Source organism: Protopterus annectens, chromosome 10.part0 (assembly GCF_019279795.1).
Source record: "Protopterus annectens isolate FY-2018-M chromosome 10.part0, PAN1.0, whole genome shotgun sequence".
NCBI lineage: Eukaryota > Metazoa > Chordata > Ceratodontiformes > Protopteridae > Protopterus > Protopterus annectens.
Genome location: NC_056744.1, coordinates 932,049,416 through 932,075,147, shown reverse-complemented (window position 1 = coordinate 932,075,147; position 25,732 = coordinate 932,049,416). Strand labels below are relative to the sequence as shown.

The window sequence follows — 25,732 nt, the reverse complement described above, 5'->3', positions numbered from 1 at the left end:
TCCCAATCCATATTTGAAAAAATGGGGGCACACACTGCCCCATGGCAACTCCTCTACACTGTTTAAATATTTCATGTTCAAATGTAATGAAGTTATTCTCTAGGACCGCTTCCATAAGTGCCTTGATGGTAAGAATTTGATCATGGTTAAGGATTGTGTTATGGCATAAAAAAGGTGCAAAAACACTCAATACCCATGTGGTATGTTATAACTGAGGACATATGGTGACAGAAATAAGGGTGTCACTATATAGCTCATTAGAGACTTTACATAGGAAATCCCATGAGTCCTTGATGTAATAACTATAGTTCTTTAATATGACTTTCATTTCTGATCTCTCTAAATCTATTTTCCTTTCCCATGTCCATTTTCACATATCTCCTGATCTTCTTGCTTTTCCTTATTCTGAGGACTCATTCCATCACGCTGTGATGTAGTCTGTGTTAGACCTTCTACATTAAATCCTTCACTTCACAGGCACTCCATAACTTCAACTTCCATTTCTTTAACTTCTGGTTTACTAATCTTCTTTTTCACATTACATCTTTGTGATATTAATTTTTTATTGTGAAATTTTCCATATCTGGATGCCTTTGCCTGTATTTCTCTTCAAATATCTTGGAGACTGCCTTCTCTATATTAATTAACTTGGCTTTCTCCTTAGCATAAATATTGCACCATATCAAATCTCTCTTTCTTTCCCAGGTCCATATCATCTCTGGGCAGCCACGGTGGTGCAGCAGTTAGCGTTGCCGCCTCACAGCAAGAGGTTCTCTGGTTCGATCCTTGGCTGGGGTGTCTTCTGTGCGGAGTCTGCATATCCTCCCTGTGGTCACGTGGATTTCCTCCGGGTGCTCCGGTTTCCTCCCACATCCCAAAGACACGCTGAAGGTGGATTGGACACTCTAAACTGGCCCTAGGTGTGTGTGTGTGCATGTGTGTGCCTTCTGTGGAAGGTTGGGCGCCAGGCTGGCAACTCAACACCATAAAACTCCACTGCCAATCATGAGTGGACAGGTGATCTGCTGTGGCGACCCCTAACCGGGAAAAGCCGAAAGAAGAAGAAGAAGATATTTTTGTTTATATTTTCACACTTCCTCATATGCTTCTTTTTCCAAACAGATCAAAGTTTCTTGATCTATACACTGTTTTTCAAAAATCTGTTGCATTAATGAGCGCAAATGTTTATTTGAAACTTCTGACAGTTTTTCCTGTGGAAGTAGTTTTCTTTCCTCTAATTTCTCTCTTAACCGTTTTGTATATCTTGTGTCTGGAAATTCTGGGATTTTTACATAATAGTAACAATACATAATTTCTTTCTTATCTTCAATAGTCCACTCTATTGTCTTTATGGCTCTTCTTTGCACAATCAGTTTTTGTAATTTTTGTGGACTGCTACTTCCTTCTACAACAGGGGGGCCCATCTTTTCCTTTGAGGAGTGTTTGATGTCACTGTTGCAATTTGGGTGGTCCCACCTCAGAACTAAAATGTTTTTGTACATGTAATCAGTCAACTTTTATAATCATTTGTCACAAATTACTCACCACTAACAATATACCACCTTAACTTGATTAGTATTGTGCAAGAATTGCTTCTTTGCATAGCTGTTTCTGTATCTTGTCAGGATCGGAAAATGTATAGTGAAATTGTCACTAATGACACTTTTGGATATGGTTGGTTGCAAACTTTCCTGGGTTCACTATGGCAAAGGAAGTGTTACAGAATACTAAAACAGTAAACGAATGTCAGTGACTCTACTCAAAGGCAACGTGCTACTCTCGAACAGCAAAGTACAGCAGAGAGTCAATTATCCAAACTAATTGGGACCTAGGGTAGTTCGGATAATCAGATATATAATTGAATTGGATAAAAAACTAATAAAATCTTGTTTTTTTCTGCACGCAGGAATACACTTTTCAACATTCAGTGATTCCAGTGGACAATAGAGAATATTTTTCACACATGAGCTGGCTACAAGTTCAAAAAACATGCTCTAGGTAATATGTATAATGCTTACATATTCACACTTTATGATTTTTCCTATAGAAAATGTTGGAAGACTGGTTCTGATAATTGACGTTTTGGATAACTGACTCTCTACTGTACTCTCACAGGATATATCCATCAAACTGTGCAGCACCAGACTTGGAAATGCAGAGAACAGATGAAGCTGGATCATTTGGAAAACAGACTGTTAGAATAACTTATGGCTGGCTCACTGGGCTATTGGAGATGCCTCTCAACATGCAGACGTTGAAATTATGTAAAATGCCTCTTAAAAAGTAAGTATATCCATCAACACATCTAGGCAACTTATTACTATAACATCTGAATACCAAATAAGACATAACTCTTCCCACCTTCAGTAGAAATGAGGGATTGAAACACAAGTTTAAAAAAAATGAGAATGACAAAATATGATGCGATGCCCGTGCACTGACCCAGCAATCAAGGAGCCCCAATCCTCACCACTAACACCAGTGAGGGGCGTCCATATAGGGAAAGGATAATAAATACACACACACACACACACACACACACACACACACACACACACACACACACACACAGTAAAGTACAATTTCCCTTAAGAGCACACAGATCACAGTCAGTCTGGGGCTGGTTTCTCTCTCCAGGTCCCCAATAAGACTCCCCACTGGCACAGCTATATGGTCCAGATCTCAGCCTAGTGGGCAAGCTAAAACCTCCAGCACCCTCTCTGTTCAACCAGTGCATCGTGTCCCTGCTCAGGTAGCTGACACACACACTTTGATATAAGAGTTTATACAACCACAAAGACACTCCTGGGGAAGGCTGGCACAAGTTCTCCAGCTGTCCTCCTTTTACCCAGACTATACGGTAGAAATCACTGCCACCACCCAGATAATATTTATCAGCTACTCAAAGGCCATTATGAAGGGCGCCCAATTATTACTGTGCAATATTATTATCCAAATGGTAAGTGCAACCTAACAGTCAAGACTTATTTGGAGTGACTCGGTACAGTATCCCTATATACATGCAATGTACTCTTAGAGCTTAAATTATCTCTACACAAAACAGCCACATTTGAAAGGTTTAAAAACATTAAATAATAAAAACACAAGGCAATACTTCTTACAACACAGTCAAGTCAAGAGTTCAGAGATCACAGAGAAATACTTAAAATAATACCGTAGAAAAGTTCTGACATCACAGAAAAACACTAAGTCTAATCTTCCTAATTCCTAGCTATTTCTAAGAGAAAACAGAGTTTTAATAACTTCCATAAAGAAAGAGGCAGTGCTGATGATTTTGGATGTTCTCAAGACAAAATGCTCAGAGTGCTCTGATTCTCTCTCTTTAAATTGATAACACAGAGCTGCTTCACATGACATCATTCTTCACACTTCTTGTTCCCAGGCTAACAGAAACTACATTTACATTCTTTACAACTGGTCAGAAACCAGAGCAATAAAGGATATTTATACATGCAAATTCTAGCCATTAACTCTGGTCTTAAAACAAGAGGCAGGATGCCTCCCTCTAGACATATCGGCTCCAAATTTTGACATCAAAGTCATGAAATGCTTGACTTAGCTTTCTTACAGCAGAGTGCACTGTTACATTTTTGCAGTTCAATATCCAATACAGTCTTTTCACGTGTAAGAGAACAAGCCTGTGGCTTACATTAATATTTACAAATGACAGAATTGTCTACAAAATTCTATCTGGCTAGGCTGGCAGCCTTCACCTATCTTCATATATGATGCAAACAATATAAATATATTATCATAGTCTCTGTAAAATCTGTGGACTTCAACATGATAGTGCAAAAATCTAGCCCACAAATTAATTTCTTTTTGCTTCTGAAAAAAGAAGATGTGACATGGCCGTATTTTTTTTTTTAATTACTGGTGCCAGCAGTATCAGGAGAAGGGGTGAATAGAAAGCCTGAAAATAAGACTGTGTAAAAAATACATACAATATGTGAAAGGGTAAATAAGCCTGAAAATAGACATCTGCCTCCAAAATAGGTGCAAATGAGGTCGGCTACTAGAAGGTAAAGAAGGTAAGAACTCCACTTCCTTTATCATGCAGGCGCTAACACATGCTGAAACATCAAACCCTACGCAGGTCAAGAAAACAGCAGAACATGCAGTGCACTGTTTTCCCCAAGACACCTAATCATGAAATGTATAAATTATAAAGACAAGGATGAAAAACTGTGCCAAATGCAGGAGTTTGGACATAACTGCCAAACTGCAGGCAGCACTGTTTGACTTCACATTACAGTGGCACTACGTTTATAAACAAATGACTTTTATTCCTACACTAATACGGTTCAAAAACCAGGGCTTTCAAGTTCAACTAAGCTTTCCAGACATCTTCAGCATTAAAATGAGGCCAACAATATTTAAACTCTGAGCATTCAACAGAGGTAGACGCTTTTTTGGACTCACACAACAGCATAGACCTGACGCTTGTTAGTGGCCGAGTAGCATCTCATCCCCTTACATCTACTCAGCCCCCTTATGATGTCAGAAGGTAAACAAGATCATCAGCTGGTATTCTTGTGACACACATGCTAGGAAGATAAACTGTATACCAAAGGAATTAAAAGTGGCAGAAATTAACTACGCCAATGTGGCTACACAGCAGCTTTCCTTCTCTGCTGCATTCTCCAAGAGATTCCAACCACTGGCCCAGGTAATACCATCCTATTCCTTAAAAAAAGACATGAAATTTAGATGCCTAATCCTTTATTAACTGACCTAAAACTGATTGAGGCCAATGATCAGGAGGCTCCAACGGGGACTGCAGCAGAAATTACAGGAGCTGAGGGCGAAACTCTATCTATTCAGAGAATTACATTCCAAGAATCACCACCTTAGCACATATACAACCATTCCATACAGTAAAAAGGGCAGACAATGCTTCTACTGACTGAACAGACAAGCCTATATGTGTTCACATTTGAATAATGAGCCTCTATGCATTATTTTGTTGCTAAACTAATAAAATGTAATGGTATCATATCACCAGAATTGTAAAAGATTTAAGTTTTCATGTATCCCTGACTGAGTAATAAGACTCTCATATAATGTATTATTCTTGGGCAAAATTTGTAAAATGCAATGGTGTTACATTACATTGCTGCCATGAAGATGGTCTGCACGTATTCAGTATGTGCTGCACATTTAAACACTAGAGGCAGTATCAAATTGAATTTTACTTGGTTTCAGTAAAGCTACATGCCATTTAGCATATCAGGCTGCTACTACTTATTTTTGTTAATGGCATGTCTGGTTTCTATAGCAACTGGCACTACAAGTTGAACAACTCTTTAGCAATATGCCCTACTTAAAGTTGGAAACCCCATAATGGGAAGTAGGGTTCAGAGGTGTAACCAAACAAATAGTGCTACCATTTAGACATGTAGTGCTTCAAGAGACTGCATGTTTTAACATGTCCAGGGGGAGGCATTTATAAGCTACCTATGTCCATAATGGACATGGGTGCTAGGCCCAGTGTACATTTCCTGTTCCCCATCACTGGTCTAGGTTGCACATAAACTAGGTAATAGACAAACTCAGCTTCACTTGGATGGGAAGCCTGTTCCACAGGAGGGGCAGTCTCTGGGACACATCCCTGTCTCTCCAATATGTTCTGTTTAAGTCACAGATAAAATTCAGGTCCCTAGATCTTACATTTCTGGTACTCTTTGACTTACAAATATGTAGGAGGTTCATAAGTGTGGGGTTTGTGGATGCCTTGTAAACCAGGCATAAATCACTCCTCAGCAATTTATAGGAGAGCGAGTAGAGGTAAAGGGCTTTAAGCCTCTGCAAAAGGCAGGTTTGTTATGCCTTGTATTCTTTTTGCAAGGAACCTCTGAGGTAGCTCTAGCTGCTGAATATGCTTGGTCAGATACATAAAGGGAGCACTGCACTCTTTGATTGGTCTGATAAGGGCAGAGTACAGTGAGATAATGACCTCTCTGAACTTAGATGCCATGCTTTTACTTATAAGTTGCACAAAATAAAAGGATTTCATCACCACTGTGGCCATGTGGTGGTCAAAGGTAAGGCTACTGTCTACATGTTCACCCAGATCAATGACCACTGGGTCAACTCTTACAACAAAATTATTATTATATTATTACATTAGTTATGTCTATTTTTTAACGTTTAACAAATGACTATGTCTAAATCCACCGGCTCTGTTGTTTTTCATTTCACTTGACTGGAATTTCCAATTTGACACTTTAAATAGTTATGGGATTTCTGGCCCTTTCATTTCATCCTGAAAGCGCCTCTTTCAAAACCTACAGCTCAAGTGATTACCAATACCAACTGCTTTTCAGTTTTCATTTCAGAAAAATGTATCCTCTAGGATGCCCATATTATTCACCCTAGCAGTGAATACATCAAGTACATTCATTAGGCAACATCATAAAAACTGTGTGGTTCTACTAAGTGAAAACAAGGTAATCTCATCAGCATAGTTCACTGAAAGCTGTGCCATTTGTTTGTCTAATCAAGATGATACTCTTCAATTGGCTGATTACATATTAAGTTTTGAGAAAATCACAAGTCTGAATAGCAACATGAACCAAACTGTATTTCTGACACTTAATATTAGCTACATTCCTGTTGGGACGCAGTGGTTCATTTTGTATTGCAGTGAAGGGAGCACCACTAACACCTGGGGGTATTATTAGCACATCCCCGTCTGATTATGTACCCACTTAATGATGGCTCTGGAAAGAAAATTAATGCATGGTAACTTATATCTTTACCTTTCCTTGCTAGGATAACTGCCATTTGGGTGTTTCTTTTATGAGGATACCTCTTCTTTGCTAAATTCCTCCCATCTCTAGGATGCAGTGCAGTTATGCTTCAATTACAGAAAATTACGCTGACATTTTCTTGGCATTCTCTACATCGAGTCTGAAAATGTAATTTATTCATTCCTGTGCACGTTGGTTGTTGTTGGGGGGTTTAGGAATTCTGGGACTGGTCCTACAAAAAGTCAGCCACAGCATGCCAACTCTTACACACATGCTCCCCTTGCTATTTTGGTTTTATCAAGATGGTCATTGTTAACTTGCTCAAAACTGTTAGCCTCAGGCATAAAGGTACGGAGTGAAACCCAAGGGGTTTAGCCAGATTAGCATAATGCTTAAAGTCTTTGTGTCACAGGCAAACGGTGCACAGTTTGATTCTCGCCTTGAGTTATTGACTATGCTTAAAATGGCCCTTTAGGGCAGTAAGCCTAGTATTCAACTGTGAAAAATATGAAACTATAAAAATGCTCAAGCAAGTGAGGGAAAGCTTAGTCTCTTCCAATTTTTCAAAAGATGTACACTATTAAGCAACTACCAAAAAAGATCCAATGTACTCATCCATTTCTGATGATCTCTAGAGTTTTTCTTTTTGTTTTGTGGGGATAATTGTATTATTGTACATGGTTAATATGTTTTCTTGTGTATTATTGTTTGTATTTAATTGCTCTTCACTACATTTTTCAGTGACAGAGTTAGGTTTGGTTGATGTTTCTGCTGTCAACGATGGAATCATTGATTTTGTACTAAACCGTCTATAAAAGTCTCTTCAACCTTTAGCCTTGATTACATTACTATACATATGGTTGACAGCAGGTGCAGAAAACAGGCCCATATAGTTTGCTGCTTAAATGCACTTAACTTACCTCCCCTCCATCTTTACTATGTCCATCAATCACTCCTTCTCCATTTACCCCATACTCCCTTGAATGCCTCTTGGAAATCTCTCCAACACTTGTACCATTCACCCACTCTTTGGGTTCACAAGCCTCTCTATGAAGAAGAACTTTCCCTGATCCATAGAGTAATCAGTCCCCACAACTTGCTGCAGATGCCCCTCATCCTCCAGCCTCCATATTTCCTCTTCAGAATAACTCCTTCATATCTCCCTGACACAGCATTCTGCACCCACAGCTTACTTTTCCCCATTCAATTTCACATGGTCTCTGAGGAGAAGAATTCCAGCTGGTCTGGTCCCTTGTTTCTTTCTTCATGCATCTTTCAGGTTGGTTTGTTCTGGACTTTTTCCATAATTATGATGTCCTTCTTGTATGGCCTCCAGAACTACACACAGTACTCAAGGTGTGGCCCAAACAGGGCATGGAAAAACTGTTAGCATCACATCTTTGCTTTTGTTGTCTATCTGCTGAGGAAACACTCAAGCATTCAGTGTTTCGGCTGTTAATGTCACCTCACGCTGTTCTTGGCTGCCTACTTCATATGTGTGAACAGCACCCAGGTCTTCTACCTGATTGGTGCCATCAGTTCCATCACTGATATTTCACACCAATGTTGTTCTGGCTCTACTGTCGGTACTAAACCTCAGCTACTAATATTCTATCTACCTTTTCCAGATCCTTCTTTAGATGCCCCATTCCTCAAGTGCTGTATTCAACTTTTTGTTTTCAGAGAAGAGGTTGATTATTTTCTCTGTTCCCTCAGATACATCTGAAACAAAACAAAAAACACACAATGAAAAGAAAGTTGAAGATGGAAGCAGCTGGTTGCCTATGACAAAAACTCCACTCGGCCTTACTTTTCATTTTTGCATTTGCACTTTCATTATGTTTATGTGTCTGTTACTCGGTTTTACATCTTGGGTGTCATTTGCCTTATTTTGGGGCTGTGACATTTATTAGTCAAACGTATTATTGGTAATTTCAGCCTTGGGTACACAGTGTCTTGGACTGATTGTTTTTTCCCTTTCTTCACATTTCCTGCAAGGACTGCTTCTTTCCATTTTGCATGGTCCATCAGACTTCAATCTGGAAGCTTGGTTGATAAATCCCAGAGTTACCTTAGTTTTCTTTATAGTCATGTTTCCCAGTTTTGTATCAAATGTCAGACTATATGGTAGGTCAAACCATGGAGTTATACCTATTACCCTTTTGTGTTCCCTATGGCTGCTGCATCTTTTTTGACTGTTTTGAACAACTGGTTTTCTTCTATGGGTCTAGTTTTTACTACATGTACAAATAAGCTTCTATTTGGTTTGTGTTCAGTCCCAGCTGAACAGAGTTCTGAAGGATTCTGAAAGCAGTTTATGCAACTTGGTCTGTAATTGGTGGAGAAAGCAGGCAATTTTTTTAATATTAATTTCTGAATTTTGTTGTACTCTGACAGCTATGATGCATCTACAATCAGAGTTTTATGTAGCTTAGTATTTTCTAAACACTGTATGTCCTTTGATTTGGGATAATGAAAGGGACACACTATACTTCTTTCAGCAGTGGGCTGTGGCCCTGTTTTATCAGGTTGAACCTCATTGTCTAAGTTTTGCTATATTCAAAATTGGGACTTATAGTTTATGCATTTACATTTGCAGTTGTTATAATGGACTTTGTGGATCTGGAGAAACACTTTATGAACTTGTATTTTATATAACCATTTTTCTTGGTAAAAATCATTTAGCATCAGCATTTAACTTATGAATACTACTTTACGAAACAATTTGTTTTTGGCATCATTAAAATCTTGCTGGTTTTCTTCTCCTGTTGTTGAGGACTGTCATTAATGTACATCATACTTAGTGTGCATCTGTTTATGATGATCTTGCACATTTCTAAAAGTGTTTGTATATTAGTATTCTATAGCCCCTATGCTTTATTTTTGGTTATGAAATAATACCTGGGAAATAAACACTTAAAAATAAAACTGACATTAAACAGCAACTGACCGAGGACATACTCCTCCTTGGTACAACACAACTCATTGTGTTGTCATGACAACATCCTTCTCACCAAACCCACTGGAGTCCCACTTTATAACTTTGCACCAGTCCAATTTCTGTCCCATCCTAACACCTCAAATATTCCTAGCAGCCAACCATGTGAGACAGATTCAAAGGTTGAGGTTCAGGCAGGCCACATATTCGAGTATTCTTTCTCAAACTGTCCTGTAAACCATTTGTAAGACAATGCCAGTTCTGCCCAATAACTCCTTCAGGTTATAAGCCTCTGCTGACGACTGCTGTTCTAGAGATTGTTGTTCTCCAAGAAGGCAACCAACCTTTTTTCGCTGGATCCCACTTGACATTTCTATAGCACTGTTAGCAGACTTGCAATTCCCCACATTTTTCCTGCTACCCACTTCTAACTTCTACGTTCAGCTTTTCCCGGTTAGGGGTCGCCACAGTGGATCACCTGTCCACTCATGATTGGCAGTAGTGTTTTACGGTGTCGAGCTGCCAGCCCAGTGCCCAATCTTCCATGGAAGGCACACACATGCACGCACTCATGCCTAGGGTCAATTTAGAGCTGTCAGCCCAGTGCCCAATCTTCCATGTAAGGGGCACACACGCACGCACTCATGCCTACGGTCAATTTAGAGAGTCCAATCTGCCTACAGCATGTCTTTTGGATGTGGGAGGAAACCGGAGCACCCAGAGGAAACCCACACGACCACAGGGAGGACATGCAGACTCCGCACAGAAGGCACCCCAGCCAAGGATCGAACTGGAGAACCTCTTGCTGTGAGACGACAATGCTAACCGATGCACCACCGTGGCCGTCCATTGCTACCCACTTCTAACAAGGGTATCAAATGCTGTCCTTCAGTCCTTCAGGACTTCTGTATTGGTCAATGGCCAATGGTCTTCAAGATGTGTATTCCTTCTGTATGACATCCACATAAGAGCAACAAGTTCCATCTTCACCTCCTCCATCTATATTCTTTTGTCTGTCTACTACTTCCTCAGTGTGAGCTACCTCATTCCTAGCAAGGGTGCAGCCTCTTGCTTAGCTTCATTATGAATGAACCAAAGTATTCATTCATTCCATAACTCTGTTTTCCCCCAATATTCTGTCATATCTCCCCACCCTCTCTAATCTTTCCTTACCTTGGCTAGGTCTGTCCCTATATTTTTCATTTCTGTTGCATACCTAAAAAAGCCCATGCTCCCCTTCTTGACATTATTTGCTAACTCTCTTTCAGTCTGGATCTTTTCTGCCCTTCTACTGGCCTCCTTATACTCTGCTTCTGCCATTTTCCCATCCCCTTCTTTGCAACTCTTGCATGTGTTACCCTTTAAATTAACTTGCTTCACATTCCCATGCAGCTGCAATGGCTTTCTCTTCTTTACTCATTTTCTTCAAGCACTTAAGCCCTTACCAAGAACCTTTAGTACTGAAATCTTGACCCATTTCCATACCATTTTCATTTCCATGACTTGACTCCAAGTCCCTGAATCCATCTTTAATCCTTTTCCCTAGCCTGGCATGCCCTACTTCCTTGTATTCCTATATTCACATAAACATGTTGCAGGCAGTGGTGTGGTTACTGTTGACTAATGCCACTTTCACCTGGGATACTTGACTTGCTCTACTTTACTTGTCAAATTCAGGAAATACGGCCCTTTGTATCTGTACTGCTCAGTCTAGTACTACCCGCTTCCACTACCTAAACTGCTAGGACACTCTTCCTAGATTTACACCTTTCTGGCTTCCTTGCCACATTCATGTGGTGTTGTTTCTCCTCCTTCTCTATGACCTCCCAAATGATTCTCTCAAGGGATTTGCTACTTCATCTCTGCCCCTCTCTTCTCTTGCCATTCCCAAACAGGTTAAATACAAAACTAAAGCAAAGTACAGAGTAAGATAAAGTAAGCTTTAATTCTAATACAGTCTACAGATATTAATAGAAGACATGTACAGCAACATTAGCAAATCAGAAATACAGTCCTTCCATGCTTCCATGCAGCTTTCTTCTAGAGAAGGCACGGTTTTGTCAGCTATGTAATATTCAACACTGAAACCGTTGCATCTATTATAACAGTACATCAGACAAGTAGAGAGTGGAACAAAGCTGAGCAAAGCTATGTTCACATACACCTAAGGGACAATTTCCAACACTTTTTCAGCAGTCCAGACTTTTGGTCATAAATGCGGATTATTTAAATTAACTGATGACTTATTCAGTCACTCGCTCACTCCATCACTGCAAAGTAATTTTTTAAAGAATTGCATGCGTATTATTGGTACACAATACATCATCATTAATTAGGCTGCACAAATGACTGTTAGATTCTGTGCAACATTATGTATTTTAAAAACTCTGGGATTTTCTATCTAATCTGCATTACACAGTCTTGTTCCTAAAAGGATTGCCACACTTTTCTTGGCATCTAGCTTGAGGACTGCAGTGACAAGGAAATATTAACCAAACACATTAGGCAAGAAATATTATGTAATCAAAATGAAGGCAAAACTGAAATTCTTATGTCATACACAACCAAAACCACAAGGTTAAAGAACTGAATGTGGTGTTATTTCATATAAATTTAATCTAAAGTGTAGACAACTCAAAAGATATGGCCATTTTTCATTCATTTACTTGTTTAGCAATTGCTAAGTTTCAGTTACTAATCTGTGACTAACTATGAAACTGTTTTTTTCTGATCTTGTTTCCTCTTCTATTTTTATTAATTTGACCAAGTATAAGCATGCAAGCAGGAGTGATTCTTCTGATATGTGTATCTGAAGTACACAGAGATGGCTATATGTTTTTAAAGGTTTACTTACACACACACATGCATACATACATACAGTATGCAAGTGAAAAATGAAGGAAATAAACCTAGGATTACAGGATGAATTACATGACCACCTCATAGCTTTTTACAAATACTGTACTATGGTGCCAAACAAATTTGGTGAGATAAACCGAATATATTCTGAAGTGTAAGACAAGATTTAGAAACTACCCTAATGCTTCTTAGTAATAGGAGGTAGTCTGAACTGAACATCTTAGACTTCAGTCAGAAGTTTGTCTGTTTGGAAAAACAACAAGAAAAACCTAGCCAAACTAGTTTTCACTGTGTGATTCCTTAAAACCACTTGTAAAAGAGGATTATGAGATAAATGCAAATGGCCCCTTTAAGGACACCAGGTGTTTCAGCTATATGGCGATTCTCAATTCCCATGACTTATATCTTAAGTCAATTAATGGACAAATTCAGGCCAATAAATCCAAAGCATACTAGCTGTGGACATGCATATTTCAGTCTCCTTATAACATCATCAACACAGCATAAATGGACTGTTTGGCCAACCTTTAGAAACACTGCATTGGTGGGGTCTATATTACATTATTTAATGGTAAATTTATCGAAAACGTAATAGTCGACCCTTAAATATCGAACTGGCATAAAGTCGAACAGTAAAAATAACGAAAATGAAAATGTTGAAATTTTACACTTGGCCTGCTTCACAATCCGAGCCTGTGTGTCATTCTTTATTCATGAAACGTAAAAGAAGCAGTACATCACTTCAACTGCAACTCATGGTAACTAGTTATTCAAATGGTGCACTGCTACCAATCAAAAATAAGAATGGAAAAAAGTAATATTTAACTGCTTAATTCAGCATTCTGTACTCCTTTACACTTCTAAAATATAAACGGAAATCTAAGCTATCTCATGCTTTGCAAATGTTTTATTCCTATTAAACTATATGTATTTAAATTAATACTTGTCTGCATAATTCAATTAGACTACTCCAGATAGTGTCAAATACAAACTATTGCAAACATTCACAAAGGAAAAAAGAATATACATGAAATAGATTGTACGATTTTCTGTAGATACAGGAGACTACATTTTTAACAGCATGGCTACAGCAGTTATAAACTCAATAGTTGAATATGCTTCCCTTCTGTCACACACTGATTGCATATGGGAATATCTCTCCACAGTTTTCCATTTTTTAGGAGATGGAGGATATCCTGACTAACTGCATCTTCACCTCATTTACTCTGCTTTGCTCTCGTAACAGCACATCTAGAACTGCAGGAATGTCACAGATTTGTCTTCCCAGTAAACACCTCAATCACTTGTGCAATCTCTCTACATAGTTCTGGGGACGAGGCAAACATAACTCATTTAAAGCTGAAATGTTCCAGAATGAGATTGGAAACATGGGAGGAAATCTATTGGGACCTGCATTTCTTGTGTGCTGTTTCCTCGGTCACCCTAAAACATACATTTCCGAGAAGTATGCAAGAAGTTCTTTACCATCGACAGGGAATGTGTCAGAAAGTGGGTGGAAAGCAGAAACAACTTCATTTTCGGAAACAAATGACAGTGCAATCAACTTTTTAACTGCTATCTGAAAAGTTGAAGAATGTCCATAAAGTGTTGCTAAACCTACTGATTGCACTTTGTGCCATACAGTCCGGGCAAAGTGGAATAAGCAACCTTTACTAATCACTTCAGCAAAGTTATGCTTTACACTTTTGATGGACGCCATCTCAAAGTCTGTTATAATAAACTTTACTGTTGGCTCATAGTTTACTGACTCTAAAAGAGAAAATAAACATTCCCATAAATAGTTGTACGCCTTGAAAGACTTTTTGGACATCAAGCAGAACACTAAAGGCACACTTTTACAGTTTCCACCAAAAGATATCAAACCATGTACAGAATACAATTGTCAACAAAGTCGTCCCTTTGTCAGAAATATACCATCCATAAACCAGGTGGTACTTTGACACAAATTTTTTAAGCTGTCCTTAGTACTGAATACAATAACGTGCACGATATTCTGCAAATCTACCATTCTCTACTGTATAAAGTGGGCTGCTTTAAGTGAAAACTTTGTAGCATCTACACTACCTAATGTACTGCCTACAGACTTGTGTGTCAACATCTTTTGTTTCCTAACATGACTTACTTGTTGAAGCTTTGACCGTCTTGATGGCAAAGTTACAGTTGTTTCTACGGAAGTTGAGGCTACAAATCTACTAACAGCAGGTGTACTTCTGGACACCCGAGCAATTTCTTTCAGTACATGACATGCTTTATATTTTTCAAGCTCAGTAACATCTGAAGTGTGATTTTGTCTTACAGATTTCAATAATATTTCAATGTCAACTTCCTTTTCTGTCACTGCTCTACCTTTGCATTTGAACAATAATTTGAATCTACAGCACCAGTACTTTCTTCATGTTATAAAGATATCCATCAATACACAACATTGGTTTATTTTTTTGAGACATAACTGTCTTGTAGATACTACCTACAACACCTGGACTTGGGTGTGAATTGGCAGCCATAGTTTGCGTTAGACAGTGCTATAACACATAATACATCAGTAAACATAGTGCAATTTATATCAACTGACTCAGCACTTTGTTAAAAGCATGATGTCAACATCTACCATTTCTTTTTAGTAACACATCATGCACATTTACAGCTACATGCATAAGAAATATGTAAACCATTTAAATATATGATTTTTTTCACATATATATTCAAATGACTCTGACGGCAGTTTGCTTGTATGTCACACGTCATCATCCTGAAGTTGGCCAACTATTCTTTTTCAAAAACTGTTATTCATTCTAATTAGCATTCTTTGTAATCAGGGTTCGATATTTAGGGGTTGACTATTAACTTTTCGATAAAATCACCATTCGATAACATAATATAGACCCGGGTTGCTGTACCCAGCTGTTGTCCCTAACCATTAAGGTGTCTGCAAAAATGCCTAACTACTAAATAAGAGAGTAAATAGGACACACAGCCAATCCAATTGGAAAAAAAACAACAAGAAAAACCTAGCCAAGCTAGAGTTTTCACTGTGTGATTCCTTAAAACCTCTTGTAAAAGAGGATTTATGGATAAATAGAAATGACCTCTTTAAGGAGATCAGGTGTTTCAGCTGTATTGTGATTCTAAATGCCCATGACTTATTTCTTTTTAAGTGGATTAATGGACAAATTCAGGCCAGTAAAGCCAAATCCTACTAGCTGGGACATGCATGTTTCAGTCTTCTTATGACATTATCAGCACAGCATAAGTGGACTGTTTGGCCAACCTTTAGAAACACAGGGTTATTGTACCTAACTGTTGACCCTAACCATTAAGCTATCTGCAAAGTTTGTCAGTTTCAGAACAGTCAGGAATGGCATATTTTGTGTTTTGCATTTGGTGCATATGGAAAGCTTTCATCTTAAGATGTAGTAATGTAGATGCAGACAGTTTGTTGAAAATATGGTTAACAGACACAAAGTGACAACTAGAATGAACAGAGTAGCACGTGACACTGTTTTAGCACTTAGTACACTTTACTAGAAAGTTTATGAAAGAAACACATGGCGTAATAAAGAAGACAAAATGGGAAACTAAGGATTAGATAGTAATCGGTCTCAGATGTGCCTTCCTTTTTCCTACACATCACAAACTTAGAGCTGTGTGTTTTGTGCAGCAGAATGATTCAAAAGAGAAAGAAGGAAATGTTTTCTGCAGTACTGTCATCTCACAGTAAAGATATACCGACATGTCACTCTTCTGCAGTACTGTCATCTCACAGTAAAGATATACCGACATGTCACTCTCAGTTTTTAAACTTGTACTTCTGAGTAATATCCTACAGTCCTATTGGAAACATATTTATGTAAAATTTATGCTATTTATGTAGCCAAACCTTTGGCCAGATGAACCTATTTTTCAAGGCCTTTGTACCTATTTGCGATGACTGCAGGGTGAGGTGCATACATAGAGGTGAAAGGCTAATTCCCCACAAGAAAAATTGTCAATCTTAAGCAACTGAAAGAAGAAAACTACTTTCATGAAGCCAGTAATTAACATATTGTTTCCGAGTTCTTCCTTAACGGAGGATAATCTCTTGACACAGCATCATGTACATGCCTGAGCCTGCAGTCCTATCCACAAAGGTAGACTAGACTAAATGGTAGCCACCTTTGTAACCTTTGACATTCTCCATAAGGTCATCAAGCTTTTTCACCATTGTGTCTATAAGATGGGACTGGAATTCAGAAAAGTGATATGAATAGCCGAGTGCCCTAAGCAGCAAAATGGTTGAGGAATACAATCTCCTATCACAGCCATGCAGAGTTTTGGGCTGTTTGATACATAGCAGGGTGGCAAAGTCTTATGCCCTCAAAGACCCATAACAGACAAAAGAGATTGCGGAATGAGCATGAGTATGATTAGACGTCAACTATATCCAATCACGCATGGACTTCTAAATGCCACTTGCCATCATGACTGTTAAAGGCACAGAGTCAGTGTTCCACCAGGTTCTCTGTACAGCATTTTTAACCAGTGCCCTTTAGGCTCCTTCACTACTGAAGAGATGGAATGGATGCTCAAGGCCAATACATGCTGCTCTTCATAGCGTACGTCATTCAAGACTATAGCGCCATTTTGTATATTTCCAGTTCACACCCATATCTCCTTATGGCGTTCAGACCCTTTTTGGATCTGGTTTCTTTAACTAAGTGATTTACCAGCTAATAATAGACAGTACTAGAAATTTGAAGGACTTGTTAATCTAAGAGGTCTTGCAGTATTGCAGTACAGAAATTAATCACTGCTTGTCAATTATTGTTTATATTTTTATAACTGACAGCCCTACATATTATTGAGGGATTTGGTGTAATACACTGGGGTGGCAGACAGGAAAATTAATTGTCTATGTCCATTTATATAACACTCTACCCGAGATATTTCTAGCTGTTTATTAGTAATTATGAAAATAAACAATATTTCCATATGTGTTGCATGACATCAGGTGAAACCATGACGATGAATATTTGTACTGTAAGGTGCATATCTCGAGTGAAACTCAGTGTTATTTATATTGCTATTTATACAATTAAACATATTTTGATACTTCTGTAAATATGTCAATAAACATGCACTTCTAGAGGAATTCCTTGTTGCCATGTGAAAGCTTATGTCTGGTTAACAAAAATGTTCTAGCAATATATGTCTAAGTTGTACAGTTTCCAAGAAATGATAACTTGTAAACATTTTAAAAAATATAACTTTGGGTTTGTGTGGATTATAATATATTACAGTATTTATGGAAACACTATGAATGTGCTAATTATTATCAGTGTAGAGAGTACTTCTTACTGATAACAAGCTATTTGCACAGTTTTAATATATTTTTATTGTTCCCAAAATATTTACATTTATTTATCTTATGCTTTTTAAGTTTATTTTTCAGAAAATGCTCTGGAATGCAAGAAGTGTTTAGGCTGTCAAAGGTGTGACATACCACATAGATGTCTATGAGTCCAAACCCTCTCCAATAAAGATGACATTCAGATGTGGACTCACTGTTGTCCATATGAGCGAAAATGGCTTCTGTGACTTTTGACTCCTCAAAGGAGCCCAAGTATCAGACGTACTTTGCCTCCTACTATCAGTTTACAAAATGGCAAGAACTCACAAGACTAGGCAGGGTGCCGAGTGACTGGAAACCCATGTACAACTGCAAGCTGACCGAAGGTCATGCAATGTGCAGACAGTCCTGTACGAGTCCCAGAGCTCGCTTAAGGCAGTACTGTGTACTCCCACACCTCGAAGTCCAATATAATACAGACATCAAGCACATGCTCCAAGTCTTTACTTTGAGTTATAGACTCTAACTTTGAATCTCCTAAACTGGTTTGACCAGCACAGCTACGTCTATGCAAATTCCTATGCCCTGAATTCCTCTTCTCATGACAGGTGATTGAAAGGGCCAGTTTTCAGCAACAAGACTGTTAGCCACTGCCTGCAACCAATCAACCAGGGGCAACCACAGGACACACCTACCCATGGTGGGAGCTGATGTTGTGCCTACACTGCCCCCTTTGTTCTTTATCTTTGAGGCACAGGAATGGTCCAATATTGAGTATGAAGGTGGCAGGAAATGGAAGACAACTCAAGGATCAATGCTCACGAGACTGAGTCCTGAGAAAGGATCATACTCCTGGAGTCACAAATGTGACAATAATTCTTGGAAAGGTATGCACTAAACAGCAATGGTGGCAGCACAGATGTCGGCAAAATAACCTATTCGATGTAAGCAAAGGAAGCAGCCATACCTCTTATAGAGTGGCCTTTGACCACAGCACTTTCTAAATGGTAGTAAGCCATCTGATGGTGTAACATAATACACTTGGCAATCCACATGGAAAGAGCCTGTTTGGCAACAGTAAGCCCCACATCCATGAACCACAAGTTTTTAGCAAAAAAACAAATTGGTTGATTCAGGTACATGTGTTAATTTTTGCAAAGTATTTAAATATTTGAGATTTCCTGATAGTTTCTTGTGTTACATTTTGTTAGACGAAAGCATGGGATGTTTTAAATAAAACCACTAAAGTATAATTATAGTACATCTGTTTTGATTCATTTTTCCTTCCAGTTACAGACTTTCTTACAGTTCTGGCATTGGAATTTAAGTTTCTGTTCCTTGGCCACCTTTGACTTTTTGGTTTAGCTCAAGTTCAGTAGAATATAAGACAGTTAAGTATGAAATTAATGAGCAACTGTTTTAAGCTATTTAATCTGTTAATAAGTACTGACATCTACAATGTGATAAATAACCATACGTGTGCAACTACATTACAAAGATTTTTCATACTGATGACTTTTCAAGTAATTTTAGTAAAGTTTCAGTTTAGTGAGTTAATGTAACGATTGCCAATGTTATGGAAAAAGAATAACATAGAAATGTGAATGGTTAAATTTGTTTTAACTAATGTACTGGGAACACCTGGTAATGTCTTTCTAACAGAGTAGATTCTATGTGAGGGAGGTTAGTAAAAGAATCAACAAAATAAGGAAAGACTAAGGTAGGTATGGCTAGGGCCCTTTGAAATGAGACGTGGTATTTATCAACATTATGTATGTGGCTAATTCTTACTTCATGTAAATAAATATGCAAACTTTTACCTTTCTTATTTCCCCAGCTGATATACATACACACACACACACACACACACACATATATATATATATATATATATATATATATATAATGTTATATAAAACAGACAATATCTATATGTATTCTTAAATTTATTCGTTTTTATCTCAACACACTTAAATATTTTGCAACTGATATCAAGAGCTTTAGCAGTACAGCAATGACCTTATAAATGCAAGACAAATACAATTTCCTAACAGAAGTAAGTAACTGAGGATTTACATAAATATTGATCTGTCCCTTACAGGCATCTTGTATTACGTGACAGTCATTTTGGGGAAATGGAAACAACTGATAATTAGAAAAATGTTCACTTTGACAGATATTTATGGGTCTTTATTTCATATATCTGTAAACTGCAAATGGAGATAAAGTTAAAGGTAAAATAAACCATATAGTATACCAATATATATCAACAGTTACGTATATCTATGAGTTGGCAGACTGTAAAGATTCCCTGTAGACTGCTCTGTCAGAGATACTGGGTGAGCAAATTGGTTTAACTAAGGAAATTATTTTTTTGAGCTATGTACAGAATCGGAACTGCCTAGACATAGTAAGGCCTTGCCAAGTCTAATTATTGGGGCTACCAAAAAAATATTTACCAGAAAATGGAAATCAAAGTCTAAACCAACTTTATAAGTGATGACTATAGTAACAGAGACAAAACAACTTGAATTGGGATTTTTAGAAAAGGGTAGGAGCAAATTACATTGGAATAAATGGCAATTGTGGGAACAATACATGCAGACGAGGGACGAGGTTTAAAAGAAGGTAGGATTTGAATGCGCTATGTAATGGCTGACTGACAATGACTGGATAAATTATAAGTGATGTATTATGTTTGCAACTATAATTATGTCATAGTGGTTTGTGATATATAATGTTTACAACTAAAATTATGTCAACAAGGTTTGTTTTCATTTATATAAATGTATGATTGCCTATGTTATACATGATAATTTAATAAAGATGTTTCTTGTTTAAGGAAAAAAAACATCACTGTATACCTATATCACTGTGCACATATAAAACAGACAGAGTGTTAGGTCAGCACCATTTTAACAGAGGGAAAACAATTGAACCATAAACTGCAAACACACAAGAAGGAAAAACTATAAAATTCTAAGAATTTTTTTTTTTTTTTTTTGCAGGGAGACCTCTGCCACAAACATTCAAATTCTGAGATTGGACAATACCAGGAAAAGGGCAAACTTCCCAATCTACTAATACTACAGCAATCTCACACCACCACTGACCAACTATTCTTTCAAACACTGTCAACAGAACAGCACTTGGCCAAAGAATAATCAATATTTTATACCAAACCATACAAATGCCCCCTGTATACCCCTCACTCGTGTGCTAATCTTAATCCTACACATTACATTACTAATACCCTCACTCATGTGTGATAACCCTAATCCTCCACATTACATTATTAAAAAACCTTTCCTTAACAGTACTTCAATTTAGATGATGCTTGATCTGGGTTTTATAGCTGGGGCTTACTGGTATAAGCTTTTTTTAGTGGGAGAGAAGTTTTCAATGTTTTGTGATTCTCTCTTAGTATTATTTCACAAAATCCGAGATCAATTGGAGGCTTGGGTGCTGTAACAACCAAGCATAGGCAGATAGGAATAAACTGCAACTGTTAGTTTGCCATAACAGGAGGAAAAAGCAGTCATTCCTAGTTGACCAGTACTCCATGTGCATTCAGAGGCTTGCAGAGAGGCCAGTGTGTGTGTGTGTGTGTGTGTGTGTGTGTGTGTGTGTGTGTGTGTGGGGCATGCTGGTGAATACAGCTCAAAGGAAGGGTGTGTGTGTGTGTGTGTGTGTGTGTGTGTGTGTGTGTGTGTGTGTGTGTGTGTGTGAGTGTGTGTGTGTGAGTGTGTGTGTGTGAGTGTGTGTGTGTGTGTGAGTGAGTGTGTGCACTCAAGCACATATTGGGGTGGGCAACAGAAAATCCTGCAGTGATGCAGCACGGGGGAGGGGATAGAATGGCATTAAAGATGCAGGAAAACACCTCCATAGGCTGTGGGAATAACATAGGCTCACCTGGAGGACAAGTCATGGTGTTCTAGCCACCGTCAGGACCAGGAGGATATACTTCCTAGGTATTCCATGCTGTGGGAATAAGCTAGACTCACACTGCCAAGGAGAAGGGGGCTCACATCCATGGTGAGACAGCAATGAGTTAGCAACAGGTGGAGGAACAAAGCACCCTCATGGCTGCCTGAATACTGGCCTACTGGATGACTGTCACTTTCATACTGGGGATACTTAGTACAGTGGTATGAATAGATTTAATTCCCATAGAATGATGCTAGATGGTTAGAAGGGGCATGGCAAAAAACATCTAGAAAATGAAAGATCATGGGTAAACTTTTATGGGAAATATTACATAAGACCTTATGCAATGATAAAATTTATAGAATATCAAAACAAAATATAAACATAATATATATAAACTGTTGCAAATATTATATAATTATGTATACCTTTATGTTCTAAAAACATTAAATATATAAATATTACAATGAAAAATTCATACATAAATATCCAAAGAGATTAATGTATTCCATTTTCCAGTTTCACTTATTCTGAAATTTTTTACAGATATTTTTAATATTATAAAAATTTTTGAAATGAGACAAAGTGGTTTATCTTACTGGTTTAACTGGCTGAAGGAAACCACAGGCTTACCAATTGATATTATTGTTTATAAGCATAAGCTAAATCCTGAAGAGTGATTACTGGTACAGAACATTAAGCTGTTTGTATCACAAAAATATGGAAATATGAATCAAACATAAATAAACCAACCCAACAATGTTGAAAAATATACAATCTCTATTAATACATGAAAAAGTGCGACTTCAAATTTTACCTCAACCATAGAAAATTATATTAGCATATAAATCAGTTATTCCTAATTCGTAATAGAACTACTTAAATCAGGCTAACCCAAACATTACAGATAAAGTCAGGATATTAAATTTGGCCAGGAGTACGATTTCTCCTTTACTATGGAAAGCTTTCCTTATTCTGCAAAGAACTCAGAAAATATACAAGAAGGATAACATCCACTGCTGACGATATAATTTTGAAATAAAAGCTGAATGGCAACATTTTTGTATCGTGACATGTTAACATATTTTTAGATATGGATTTAATGACTTGTTCAGGTACTGTGGTCAAAGTCCAACTAACTAAACATTTAAATTAATTTAATGCTCCAATTCTAGGCTTATTGATAAAGATTACCACTTTGTTCATATTTCTTAATATTTGCTTACAAAATAACTAAAAATTGTCAAATCTGCATTGTACCTCCCTTTTCAGAGTTCTTATAACTATTATTGCTATGAAAATGAAATTAGTGTTATTGTGATAAGAACTACTAAGACACCTAGTTATTTTAAAATTTAGCCTAAACTGTCCATATTCTTATAAAATTATAAGGGAAAATACTCCACAATGTTATCATTTTTTTCTGCATGAAATACTTTTGTCTACATTGTTAAGAGTAAATGAAATATATTTTAAATTTTGAGTTTTAAAGACTGATGCTCCTTGTACATAGTGTAAATAGTTGAATTTAGGTTTAGATAGAATTTAAATCTGCATTCTGTTTGATTATAATTAAACCAATGGTGTTTAGTAAAGTTCAACTCTTGTTTAGATTCTAAACATCACTCAATTATATGACTGGTATGTTGGAATTATAAGTTTGCATGCTGTTTCTTTAATGAAAATTGAAAAAGTAAAAAAAAAAAAATAGGCTGAGATTCTAGCTATATAGCAATACTGGCAGCACTCTAGTATGAATCTATCAGAAAACAATACGTTTGAGAGTTGTTCTCATTTGTGTGTGACACAAGATAAGATTTATTTTCTGGATTCAGTAAAAGAGCACAGAGATGTAAAAGCTCCATAGCACTTACCAAGAAATAGTAAACAAAATTTCTACTTCTACCAAATGTCCAACACTCACTAAAATGTCACCATGAAAAGCCTGTGGAAGGGGACTCTTAAAAAGACGACATGTCATATGCCATGAAGCAAAACAAACATTTTTTTTTTGAAGGTTGTATGCTTGTTATGACCAGTTCAGCTACATCCAAGTAGTACAACACTTGGTTTTCTAATGTCTCATTCCAGTAACAGAGCTTCACATTGCAAAACATCTACACAAAGCAAATGAAACAAGAGAAAGTATCACCCAGAACATGTATATTGTCTAATACTTCAAAACCACAAAAAAATAGAGATTCACATGGCTCTGCAGATGTTTGTCCCTTTAAATGATCTAAAGCTGGACATTTTTCATAATCGGAGGTATAGCTACGTATGTTTGTACCCGATGCCATCCCAAAAATCTGCTTCCACTCTCAACTTTAAGTTGAGGATATCAAAAAAAAAAAAAAACAAAAACTTTTTTCTCCTTTTAAACTGCAGCTGCTACAGTTTGTGCCACACACAGAAACCTACAGTGCCTTCAGATTTGACCACAAATGCAACACTGGGATTTATTCTAAACATTTAGATGTAATCATGAGTGAACTGCCGAATGCATCCCATAACACTTTGTACCTGATGCAACTGATCCTTTTGCCATGCCCTATTAACCATTTAATATCCAGCCAGCTTACAGGATGCAACCACAGTCTAAGCCAATAACCTAAGCAATCATGCCTGAAATTAGATAACTAGGATACGAGAAGTTTAGGAAATTGTATACAATTCTTCCTGATTTCTCAAACAGATGCATACAGTGGATATATAAAGTGTACACACCCCTGTTAAAATACCAGGTTTTTGTGATATAAAAAAATGAAACCACAATAAATCATTTCAAAACTTTTCACACCTTTAATATGCCCTATAACCTGTACAATTTAATTGAAAAACAAACAAATCTGTTAGGGGAAAAAATATAAAAAATAAAAAACTTACAATAAGCTGATTGCATAAATGTGCACACCCTTAAACTAATACTTTGTTGAAGCACCTTTTGATTTAATTACAGCATTCAGTCTTTTTGGGTAGGAGTCTTATCAGCATGGCAAAACTTGACTTGGCAATATTTGCCCACTCTTCCTTGCAAAAGCTCTCCAAATCTGTCACATTGTGATGGTATCGCTTGTGCACAGACCTCTTCAGGTCACCCCACATATTTTCTATTGTATTTAGGTCTGGGCTCTGGCTGGGCCATTCCAAAACTTTAATTTTCTTCTGGTAAAGCGATTCTTTTCATGATTTGGATTTATGCTTGGGGTCATTGTCATGTTGAAAGGTGAAATTCGTCTCCATCTTTCTAGCATACGCCTGAAGGTTTTAGGCCAAAAGTGACTGGTTTTTGGAATTGTTCATAATTCTCTCCACCTTGACTAAAGCCCCAGTTCCAGCTGAAGAAAAGCAACTCCAAAGCATGATAGTGCCACCACCATGCTTCACTGTAGAGATGGTGTTCTTTTGGTGATGTGAAGTGTTGTTTTTCGCCAAACGTACCTTTTGGAATTGTGGCCAAAAGTTCAACCTTGGTCACATCAGACCATAGCACATTTCCCACATGCTTTTGGGAGACTTGATGCACTGTTTTGCAAATTTTAGTCAGGCCTGGATGTTTTTCTGTGTAAGAAATTGCTTCCGTCTTGCAACCCTACCCCATAGTCCAGACATATGGAGAATACGGGAGATTGTTGTCACATGTAGTACATGACCAGTATTTGCCAGAAATTTTTGCAGCTCCTTCAGTGTTGCTGTAGGTCTCTTGGCAGCCCCTCTGACCAGTTTTCATCTTGTCTTTTCATCAATTTTGGAGGGATGTCTAGTTCTTTGCAATGTCAGTGTTGCCCCATATTTTCTCCACTTTTCGATGACTGTCTTCACTGTGTTCCATGGTATATCCAATGCTGTGGAATTTTTTTGTACCCTTGTCCTGACTGATACCTTTCA

General features: G+C 37.6%; 1 protein-coding gene across 2 annotated transcripts in view; it reads right to left on the bottom strand.

Annotated features, from left to right (window-relative positions):
• Positions 1-25,732, bottom strand: part of SNX7 (sorting nexin 7) — a 630,080-nt gene that overhangs the window by 125,755 nt on the left and 478,593 nt on the right. The gene's annotated exons all lie outside the window — the stretch shown is intronic.